Genomic DNA, 12,077 nt, shown 5'->3' with positions numbered 1-12,077 from the left:
GGTGCTGTAATTCAGAGAAGGGAAACAGCTTGGAGAGGAGTAAGCTATCCATCTGCACCACATGAACGTTTTTGAATTACGGCTGCCAGTGCAATACGGCAGGCATAAGAACCACTCGGTAGGAACTGATTGCTATTCCTGGCTCTCCTATATCTTTGCTTTTGGGAAGGAGAAGGGGTAGGGTAGGGTGACTCTGCTTTTTGAGTCTAAAACCTATAGGTTAATAAGCCTATTACAGAAATCTCGTGCGTATGTCACGTCGTAAGGCCGCGTCACTATTATTTTTTGAGAAATACAAATACTTCCAAAATTGTTGTGTGAATTACCACAACATCCTTGCTTATCCATATCACATGCAAGGTGCACGGTTTTTTTATTTTACGACCACATACCAGAAATATTTAATGGGCATGTAGCCTTTTGAATGTAAGAATCCTCGGTCTTTAAAAGCTTAAATATATTTTCGTTTGCCTCCAGGAATAAGAATAAATTTACTGGAAACATGTTCTCAAACTGTTTTAAGATAAAATTAACTTAAAGTTTTAGAGATTATGATTTATGGTGAATAATTTTTACTGTTAGTTTTCAATACACAATGATTATTATTTTTGCAGCATATTTTCCTATGATGAAAGGAGTACATTCTCTACTTGATCAAATCATTGAAAATAAAGTTATGTTAAAGAACGTCTGTGATAAGCCGGAAAATAACCAGAATGTGATAACAGTAATTATTTGAACCAACAAAATACGAAAAATTACATTTTCCCCGAACAATTTTTGTGCAAAACGTGTCAACGATAAATAACCATCTCTAACTATTATTTCAAAAGCATAGCATTAGAGATTTTTTTAAAACCTGCAATAACAGCAATTTTACTTAAGACGCTACTAAAGTTACTTTTCAAAATATAAGTATTTAGCTTATTGGCAGGTACAAACATTCTTCAAGGTCATAAGAGTAGATACTTATTTTAAGAGACGGCCTATCATTTTTATTTTTATTAAGATAATGCCTGACATGCATTGCAATTGCTCAATAGTTTTTTTATAATTTGTTTTGAAGTAAGTACATATTTACAAAGCATATCTCTATCTTTCTTATTCTATATCTCTTTATCTCTTTCTTTATGTAGGTTTATCTATATTTTCTCTCTATATTTCTCTATCCCTGTATATCTATACATTTCACTGTATCTTTATATAATTCACTCAAAAAAATGGAAATATTATAAATATATGTTTTACATATCTATATTTTATCTATCTTTTTACCTGTCACAGGTGTGACATAGGTGTATACAAGCATGCGCATATTCGAATGCAACGTTGTGTGATAATTTCAAAGCAATCAATGGATAACTTTCGGAGATTTAAGATTTGAAACGAACGGACATTTACATGTTTATTTATATCGATTCGTAATTTATACGTTTAGTTCCCGAAGACGTAGTCCTGCTCCTATCGAGATCAGTGGATCCGCTGCACACGCCAGTTGGCCCAATAAGAAAGTAAGGGAGCGGGCTTTCTGTCGCGAAAGGGGATAGTTCCTCAGGAATGAGCGGAATAGGTTTCCGCGCGAGGCAAAGAAGAAGGCGAAGAAACCCGCTGGAGACGGCGGAGGAAGAAAAAAAAATTCAATTTGCGAACGAAAAACTAAAATTGGAAAGTAAGAAGAGGAAGCTGGCTGACGTCCGTCGTCACTTCCATTCCAGCCAATGGAATGCCGGAGACCTCCACCCCGGAATGTGAGTTCCCGCTTTCCTCCGGGGATGTGGAGATATTTCCATCTCGTTCCGCCGCATTACTTGATTGCTGGCAGGAAAAAAACCTTAATAAGGGTTGAGTTACTTGAGATACGTCCTGGCGACGTCTTTAAACGAGTACGGAAGAATATATTTCTAGAATAATAACATCTCAAATAAATGGAATACTAAATTTTACAGAGTCGTTTGGAAACACATATTCTTTACTTGAGTATCGTTAGGTTTAAAACTTGAGATTCATAACCGATCGGTCACCTAATTATGTAAGGTCCTGGACGCAGTAAACCAGTTTTATTTTGACCTGCGCTGTACACAAACAAACTTTTGATTAAAAAGAGTAATTTTGGAATGGACCTAACATGAGGCGTTTGTTTATGTCAGAATTCGCAGTATAGTTATTTACCTTTTACGTTCAACTTAAGCTGCACAAATGAAATAATCACTGATTTTCTCCTACTCTGTAAAACCTGAGAATAAAACTTTTAAAGATGTTATTTATACCTAGTCGTGCCAAGGATAAGTATTTCACAACAGCAGTTACAACAAAAAATTCACAACTTCAAGATGGCTGAATATATTACTCCTTAAAATGATTATTTTATATACCTGGTCTCAACTCTTCTTCGAAATAATTTTTTATCCTACCACGTAACATATAAATAAAGTGAGCTTTGAGACTAGTAATTTAATTGTAAATTGACTTCTTTTACTGTTACCAAGAGAAGACATTAAGGTATTGAGAAGCATTAAAGTGATTCCAACTTCCAGTCTGTGGTTTATCTGTTCGTTGCTTGCTGTCATGGCAGAAAGTGATCAGATATTGCAGTTGTTGCTGTCTTGGCGTGTTTTAGGACCCGTGAAAGAAACTATGATCTAATATTATAAATAAATTACCATGTGTATGATCGATTCTAGTTTGCTAAACACATACCGAAATTTCCAAATCTTTAATCATAAACCAATTATGTGTTATTACAATTCCAGTGGTTATAAAGTTATAAATACAAATATTATATGATCGAATCATTTTTTATTTGTGACAATAATAAAAAAAATTGGAAATCCAATTTTGCGTTACTGTAAATATATATAATTATTGATATTATATATATATATTCTGTTACTTTATACCTAGTGCTTCATTTCCTTGGTTAAATATTCATATATAATTCACTGACTCACTGACTCTGTAATGCCAAAGAGAATTGTATACCTTGGAGACAAGCGTATCATGAAGGAAATATATTATTAGCCTTCTCCACAGAGATGTGTATAAAATAGAAAATCGAAGTGGAACAATATAGAAACATTTGGAATACAGTTGCATAGGCGAAACACAAACTAATTATTTAATTAAAGTGTCATTTTTCAATGGGTGCCTTAGGCGCCTTACAAATAATTATGCTTATAAATGGTACTAAATAGGCTTATATCTCAGAAAGTTTAGCTTTAACGAAAAACAATAAAAAAATTGGTTGTCTGTAAAGTCGGTTTACGGACGATAGTTTAACGTGACAACGTCATAACAAAACAATGATGAAATGATTGATCCAGAAGAAAATGAAATATCAAATTCGGCCTGAGACTGAGCCGTAATAGGTTTTCGCAACCAAACCATTTAGGCATTAAAAATATGTTATTCTTTGAGGAAGTAATTTTTTTTTAATTTTTTTATCTTTTGTATGATAAAATCTACCTCTGCATATTTTTATGAATAAAATTGAATCATTTTTATTGAATTATCACTATTTTGTATGGATACAAAGAAGGAGTGAAATGAAATCTACAATTTAAATTATAAACTTACTTTTATTTTCACTCATTAGTTCAAATATGTTTGTTACTTTTGTAGTGTCACGCTCGCCGTATTTACTTTTACAAGTACAAAAATGGGAGGTATCGCGGCGGCGGGGATTCGATCCGTCAGTCAGCGATGCTAACCGCACGGCCACGAGGCTATCTTTGAAATAATAATATCAGATGTTGTGGGCCTATATATACTTATAAAAATTTTGTTTTGTGTTGTGGAAGTTTTAAAAACGTATGTAGTCCACCATGTTTATTTCTTATAGTGGTAAGCGGGAAATTTAAAATATATTGTCGGCTGCTAGTCGGCCGCCATGTTTATACTAACTTCAAGATCGTCCAGAATGTTTTACGCTTTTTCGCAATTACACATTGAACGACGAAGTTTGTTCGTCGTGAAATTAAACGTAGAATTTAATAAAAATTCCCTTGCAGTTAATAAAATATGTATTAGTAAGTTTAAGAAAGAATTTCGGCTTTAATCTCCAACCCAGACGCTCGTGGTGCGCTGGGGCCGAGATTAAAATTTGTCGAGAATATTTTACGTTTTTAAGTCTTCCAGTGCTCAAAATGATATGCAATTGTGGCCCCGGGCACGAAATTTTATATATAATTCATTAATAATAACGCCCCTCGCGATAATATGTATTAACAAGTGCCTGGTTGCTGCGGAAGACAATGAGCGTAACGGGACACATCGTAGTGGGAAAATGTGCGTTACGGGACACTTTTTCGTGCGTGCAGCAGGTATTCATTGATTTATTAGACGTCACGTGAAAATTTCGGAAATCCAATTTTGCGTTAATTTAAATCTTTTGATGATATTTATAATTTTGTACTAATGCCCTTTCGAAAAGTAAGTTTTAATTTTTTAAATATGTTTTAATCTTTGAAGTTTATTATTTTATTAAAAAACCCTTGGTATTTTTGTCTTTTATTTATATAAAATATGTATGTATTCCTAAACATTTTTTTTTTCGAATTTCTTTTTTCTATATGCGCCCTTTTAAATGTTTATATTATATTCTTCTTTTGTAGTCACTTATTTCTTGTAGCTAAGATTATCGTTAATAGCATAGATACACTTTATAAATAATATATATATTTTATCATTTCATATATATCAGAAATAAATTTCACTTGCAACATTATTTAAATAAATAAAATTTATAATTTATAGTTCGTGTGTATAAGATTTAAGTGTTTTTATTACATTCATTATTTTACAACGGGTGCCTTCACCGCCATACAACCTCCTAGTTGCGACATATTGACATTGCATCCGCGAAGATACAAGTTCATCACGACAGCCCAGGACCATGATAGGTGCTCCACGGTCTGGCGAGCTGACGGCAGGCAGAGGTGGGGACGGCCCCGCAGTGGACGACAAGCAAGCGTCGCTGCTGAAGGCGCAAACTGCCTCGCCTTGGGCGACAACAGGCAACACTGCTGAAGGCGCGAGCCAGGCCGTGTTGCGCTCGGGTGGCCGAGCAGAGAACAAAGGAGTGATATTTGAGCTATTGAGAATTCGTCCACACTTTGTGTGCTGCAAACGTTTTGTGAATACTCCGGCTGTTTGTTTGGCGTAAGTCATTAATTACAGAACATTATATAACTTTAAGGCAATCTCAAACCACACAATTGCACAGATGAGGGTTGTTTCGTATAGGTACTCTGGTCAACCGGTCATGTAACATTTTTGAAACAGTACCTGAATAAATGAAACATCTACCTATAGGATTTGAATTAAATATGTTCCCGAAAAAATTATATACAAAAATTAACTAACATTAAAAATCTATAAGCCAAATCAGTGTCAGTGTTACCACACACTACAGAAGTACCTAAATTACAACATAATAAGAAGAGCAAATTAATTAGGGTAAAGAAACTCTTAAGAAAACTTTAAACCAAAATTTCTTACAATTAAATATGTGTCTTCATCAAAACATTCGGCAGGTGTCTACAAATACCTACATGGCATGCTAACAGTGACTGCACGTTAATAACACATTGGCGATTTCAAAAAAGGACCATCTAAGCATTCATCGTCAATATTTATAGGTTCCCTTGACAATACGGAAAATTTACTATTAGGGATGCAGTATAACTTATAACACATTCTAAAATTTAAATATATATAATGTTTTTAATCAGATAAGAACCTGAGCAAATCTATTTACAAAAATGATATAAACCACAAACAACAAATCAAATAACACCAACTAACCAAAACGGTAGTCAACGAGCCATTAGCTTGGGGCTGAAGCCAATGTGAGTCTCCTTGACAGCTATTGGCCACCACATGAGCCAGTGAACGTTGCCATTTCCCCGCTGACTGACAGCCGTGAGCTCTGGACGCATGGTTTTCACCGTGACGGTGCCGACCGCAAGGATGCACCACAGCGTGGCTCCGCCCCTGAAGGCCTGCCAACGAATGCATCCGGTAACTTCTTTGCAACGGACACGAGGGTGTGTTCCGAACAGCGCCCGTGTGTTTCCCCGCCCGCGCGTGCCGAGCGCAGCCCGCGGCGGCAAAGTTCGGCCGACTGCTGAATATTTCATCTCCGGGGAAGGAAATTTTTTTTGTGTTTGTCCGGTTGGCAGCGAGGAGTTTGCGAGCGGCGAGAGCGAGGAGGATGAGGTTGGTATTACATGCGCCTGTCGCCTCACGCCGGGCGGTAATCCAATATTTAGAACTCTTTCCGGGCGAGCGACTAAAAATAAGTGTCGTGACGCGTCGCTGCTGCCACACAGGCCCCTGCCACCCCATCGCCCGGGGCCTCGCAGGATGGATTATTAGCGAAGCCAATTACCGTCGCCCCCCGAAGCCTTCTTCTGGGAGGCCTGCAGGCCGGATTCAATTACACCCAGAGACAACGTTCAAGGAAATTATGTGAGCAGCTCACAGTTTTGAGTTTCGTTTGGCATTCATTATGCTGTATTATAATTTCCCTTTAACTTTGTCCACCTGATTGCCTACACGTGAGTCACACGAGAGATTTGTACTAACTACATTTGCAATGCGATCATCATGTAGGTATTTCACCAAAAATAACGTTCATAGTGATTTACGATAGTTGTTTTATTATTGCCACAAATGAAGTAAAGTACTTTAAAATATTTATTTTGATTTTTATATTCTGCAGTACTATAGTTTTCCTAATGCGAAAACTACGGTAAGGATTTACTGATGAATAACAGACAATTTATCATCGCTTAAAAATAATTATTTACACATTTGAAATCTCTTATATAAGTTTACTATATCAATACAAGAGACTCATTTCATGTTAATATTCAATGTACAACCTGTTTCTCCCGGTATGTTAATTATAAATACGTTTATCAATTATTATGCATTTTTATACAAGCCAAATATAATAGCACCATTTTCAATGACTGAACAGCACATATTAATAAGAGAAATAACATTAATATTATACGTACATAGTCATATATTCTACCACAAGTGCTGTTATATCAATATGTATAAATATTTGTAGCCATTTACTGATGAATCAGTATAATAATATGAAATTATTGATCAGAGCTTTAAATTATACTTGTAAATTACTTTAATCTAAAGATTGGAAATGTTTTTGATGTCAAAGAACTAATCAGCATAGCATAACTGATTTTAGCGAATATTTTTTCGCACATTTGTACGTAATAGTAAATTTATTTATATAGACATGATGATACTTCATTTGAATGTATAAAGGTACAAACATTTAAAAAAAATTGATTTAAGTTAACGAATACGTAAATACACCATTTAAATTTGTTTTGTTTTACAATCTGTAATAATTATTAAGTGTTAAATTACTTTACTTATTAAAACTTAACAATACATGACATACTTTACTCAAGTAACTTGATGATATACAACCCTCCTAAGTTAGAAAAATCAATTTATCATAATAACAGACATAAATTCGCATCTAAAACCAAATATTAGCACTTCCAGTTTATCAAACATTACAGAATACGTTGTAGACTGCACAAATTTTTAAAAAAAAAATTAATTCGAGCATCACACTTCTTACATAAAACTGAAAAGTTTCTGCAAACAGTGATTTTTTTCTAAATATAACTTTTTTAACTTGTCCATAAATTAATTATTTATCAGCTGTTTGAAACAGGAGGTATTCCGAGTTTCGCTTATGTACAGAAATCATCGCAAACCTCACATTTAGACTGTTATAATATCGAATATAACGAAAAGTTTTTCATGCATCCCTCTTCTTATAATAAATAAATAATTATTTGTAACAGCTATATACAATTGTTTGGAAGTAATGTTTTTTTTTTTTGCAAATAATTCTTACACAACTGAAGTAATTTGGTACGAGGTTAATTAATTCTGAATGTTAAGAAATGCTGAAATTTTAGATAAGGCGAAAGAGAGAGAAAGCTTCTTTGTTATAAACTTTAAACAAAATTTAAAATGGCATTGGCAGTAACGAGACATTATTAACTATTCCAGTGTCTAGAGACGTTTTCTTCAAAGCAAGTTAAAGTAATTTGTTACCTCTGCTCGCTAAATACCAGTTGTCATCTAACTAACCTCCAAGCTCGCAACCTTTCTACTGTATATGTGTTTCACTTTTTAAAGGTAAAGATACCTTCTGGTAAGTTTAAAAGCGTCCATTTCTTCTTATATCAATCTTTCGGGCTGTTGTTTTGATGATAATGAACAGCATAATAATATATATATTTATGACAATATGTGACTGCATGTCAAACAAACAGAACTGTGGAAGATATAAAAAGCACTCGCTCTAAGTCTAGACTGTATTATACTGACCATGAGAAATGGTTGGTTCTCTGACAGAACAATACGATTATTTGACGGGTTATTTTCACCACCAGGCTACAATCAATAAATGTCAGAAACGTTTCATACTGAAGATTGGGTCGCACATGATTGGAAGAGACCTTCAGCATTCGAGGCATTTCTTGGCAGGCTAGACTCCACACTATCGTACAAAAATAAGTCAATGTACTGTTAGGGGCATGCATATTTCGTGACACGATTCCGAGACTAGCTGAAAGTTAAAACACTATAGCATCGACAGTATTTGGTGTTTGGGTCTGTGTTTCTTTCAGGTACATGAAGATTGTTACAACACCAATCGCAGACATTCAGTGCGGAAGCAAACGCGTCCTGAGTGGCTCGGTCAAATAAGGTAACGACTTATTTCGTAGACAATCACTAGGATGAAACCATTTGTGCGGGTATATCTTGTTGCAATCTGAGAGGCGTTCAGAATTTTTTTTCCCCGCAAAATATGCCTACCTCTATTTATTTTCATTATTAGATGCTACAATTTACGAGTTTCGGTATTTTATTAAGAATTTGTGGTTTTTGTTGGTTGTCAGACCACCTATAACCCAATTAAAATGCCATTCAAACGTATAATGGTATACATTCCAGCCTGTATCCAAATATTAATCAGTGAAATTTGAATTTTTCTAATGATTGGTAAACACTTCTAGCTGGCCTCGTCCAGGGCGTGACTAGAGTATTTGGTTCAAACTGTTGAAGAAAATCAGGTGTATATGTGCAAGTTAACTCTGCTGCCTAAAGACAAGCGTGGTTGACGGCAACTGCAAGCCTCCGTCAGCTCGTCTCGGGCGCAAGACGAACTCGAACGAGTCGCAGTTTTCCAGGTCACGTCACATTACAACTACAAGAATTAAAAACAATTGCCAAACCAGCGAGGGCTAAACAAATCATAAACATATCCCAATTTGTTTTGGTACACTACAGAATTATTTAAATGAGAGGAGATTTACCAACTGAACAAAGTTCACACGCAGAGAGTGTTATTTTTAATTTTGCTAGAATAAATATAATTAGTATAATTTTGATTGTAATACATTCATACGAGCTTTCAAATGTTTAAGGATTAAATAAAGTGATTCTTCGTAGTCAAATGATTGAAGTTACTTAAGCAGTATTTCTTTTATTCCAGCAACAGAAATAAATTTTCTTCATATCAGATGGTCATGGAAAATGCGTTGGACAAAATTTCTTTACAAAAGGCAATGACGTAAGGATGACGCATTGATAGAAAACATTCTTGGATGAACGTAAGTACCCCGAGAAAACACTCGGAAACGTACACCACTTTTTCACTTCCAAAAAATTCCGGGTTTGGCATCCCACCGGTATTCGAACCCGAAAGGAAGTTGAATGATCTGAACATCTAAAATCCAACCCCCCCCCCCCCAATTCGACCCCACGAACAACCTAACAGCAACAGTAATGTAAGACATTGACTTTAAAGAGAATCACCACTTAAAGTCAGCCCCTGTTATGAGAACCACAAGGAGCTTATATGTAAATGTACCATATACTTTCTAAAGACGGAACCAATTAATAAAGTTAAAATTTGGAGTTTCACAAGCCGTGTATGCTCTTCGTCGCTTCCGACACACCAAATACACTTCTTTGGCTCACGGCCAGACTCATAACTCATTGACACAGATTTTGTTAGGTATTTTAAGAGATATGAACCAGATTAAGTGCGGGTTACGTAATTAATAAAGGTAAGTTAAACAACCTTCATGCTATATACTAATATGTTACTGACATGTAATAAATATTTTTATTACTAAAAAAAATATATTTTGGAAATATTTGACTTTTTTTTTAAATCTACCAACAGAATAGCGTGCATGGCACAAAAGTTCTGTAAAATTTACAAAACTAAAGATTTATCTGAAAAATGTATTTCCCCAAATTATGATAAAAATGAATTTGAAGCATACCTAATCATTGTATGTTCCAAAACAATGTTTTTTTTTTTTTAAATTTAAAATACTTTACACGTAGAACGATATTAATAATTAGGCAACTTATTTATAAAAAAGCCTTGTAGATAGTTTAAAACATTTTAAAATCGAGTGAAATCCATGCAGCGAACGTTGCGTCGCTTCGAACACGTTTCGAGCGGTTTACAAACCAGCACAGGCACGGCAGCGACACACACTCGCACACATGTATGTCACGTGTATTCCTGAGGCTCTGGTGGCCTGACAGCGATGACCTTATTCACCCCGCCCTCCCACACCCACAGCCAGAACATTCCTATTTTTAGTCAAAAATAAAGCTTAAAAAATCAACTCTAGATAGCATTTAATTAATAAAAAACGAAAAATATATATTTGGAAGTGTATGATGTGCTTCCCTTTTGTAATCAAACAGTCCAGTCTGCTGGGTATATTCTGAACGAAAGGAATTAAGAAGTGCTTATTTAAGTATCACATGAATTAATATTTTGCCGTTCTCCGAGTACATAATTTTAGATTCGGAACCTACTAATTGGTATTTAGTCACTCTTGGTATAAATAGTAACCGGGTCACAAAAGTTTTATTATACTACTACAAAGAATTTTTAATTTTTATTTAAATACAATAATATTTTCCAAAAATTAGTATCACTGTAATTGAGTGGTTAGAGACCACTAGAATTTTTGCTGAACATAGACCCTACCGTTGATGGTATGATTTTCCACCAACTCGTTGCCCTATTAGCATATAACATGATTTTACGTATTATATACCTAGTAACTGTGGACTAGCTAACTTTTTGAATTACTTACTGAATTAGGTCTTTAAGTCTAAATATTTTGTACATCCACGATCGTTACACTTCCAGATATGAGATATCAGAATGTTACTAGTAAAGTTCTTTTGCTGTAATTTTCTTGGAAAATAAATGAAATAACGTGTATTTATACAATATTCCTTCAAGGCGTAAGATGACATTTTCTTTCGTAGGCGTACGAAATGTGTTCTACAATTGTACTAAAAAAAAGAAAAGAATAAAAGTTTCTGTCTTTACGTGATTAAATCTCGGTAATGATACTATCTTATGGATTACCTCATTTATACATCTTACGATGTTCATTTTGATTATTTATTCATGTTGCATTTGTATTATGGAGATTTGCAACCTCATAAATACCATGTCTATCGTCTTAAAACTATAAAACCAGTGTTCCTATACAGGTGAATGGTGGAATTAAAATTTGTAAAATGTATTATGTTTGTCAACAAACCAATGAATAAAATCGAAAGAATTAATTATAATACCATACAACTGAAAAAGATGTAAATGTTTCAAAATTATTTTTTATTATGATTCCGTTTTAATAAGTACTGTGCAAAAACAGTAGCATCATGGGTTGTGATTTGACCTCTTTTAACTAACACTACACTCTTGCACGGTCCCTCTCGGTTGTGAAGTGGAATTTACCTGGATACAGGGTGCAGCCTGCTGTCACAATGCGCTCTTTGACCGCGTGTGGAACACTTAGGAAGTGGTCACTGTTACCCTCGCATTTTCTGCTCCCTCTTGTTCTGTGAAACGTCTTCTTGGGGTCAAACACTAGCATGAGTTGTCATGAGTAGCTTCTACTGGTGATAGTAAGAAAATATATGTTACATACAGCAACTTGCAGTACATCTTCCCTTCTGTGAATGGGAAATGC

Source organism: Bacillus rossius, chromosome 3 (assembly GCF_032445375.1).
Source record: "Bacillus rossius redtenbacheri isolate Brsri chromosome 3, Brsri_v3, whole genome shotgun sequence".
In the NCBI taxonomy this organism is placed as follows: domain Eukaryota; kingdom Metazoa; phylum Arthropoda; class Insecta; order Phasmatodea; family Bacillidae; genus Bacillus; species Bacillus rossius.
This window is presented reverse-complemented; position numbering follows the sequence as displayed.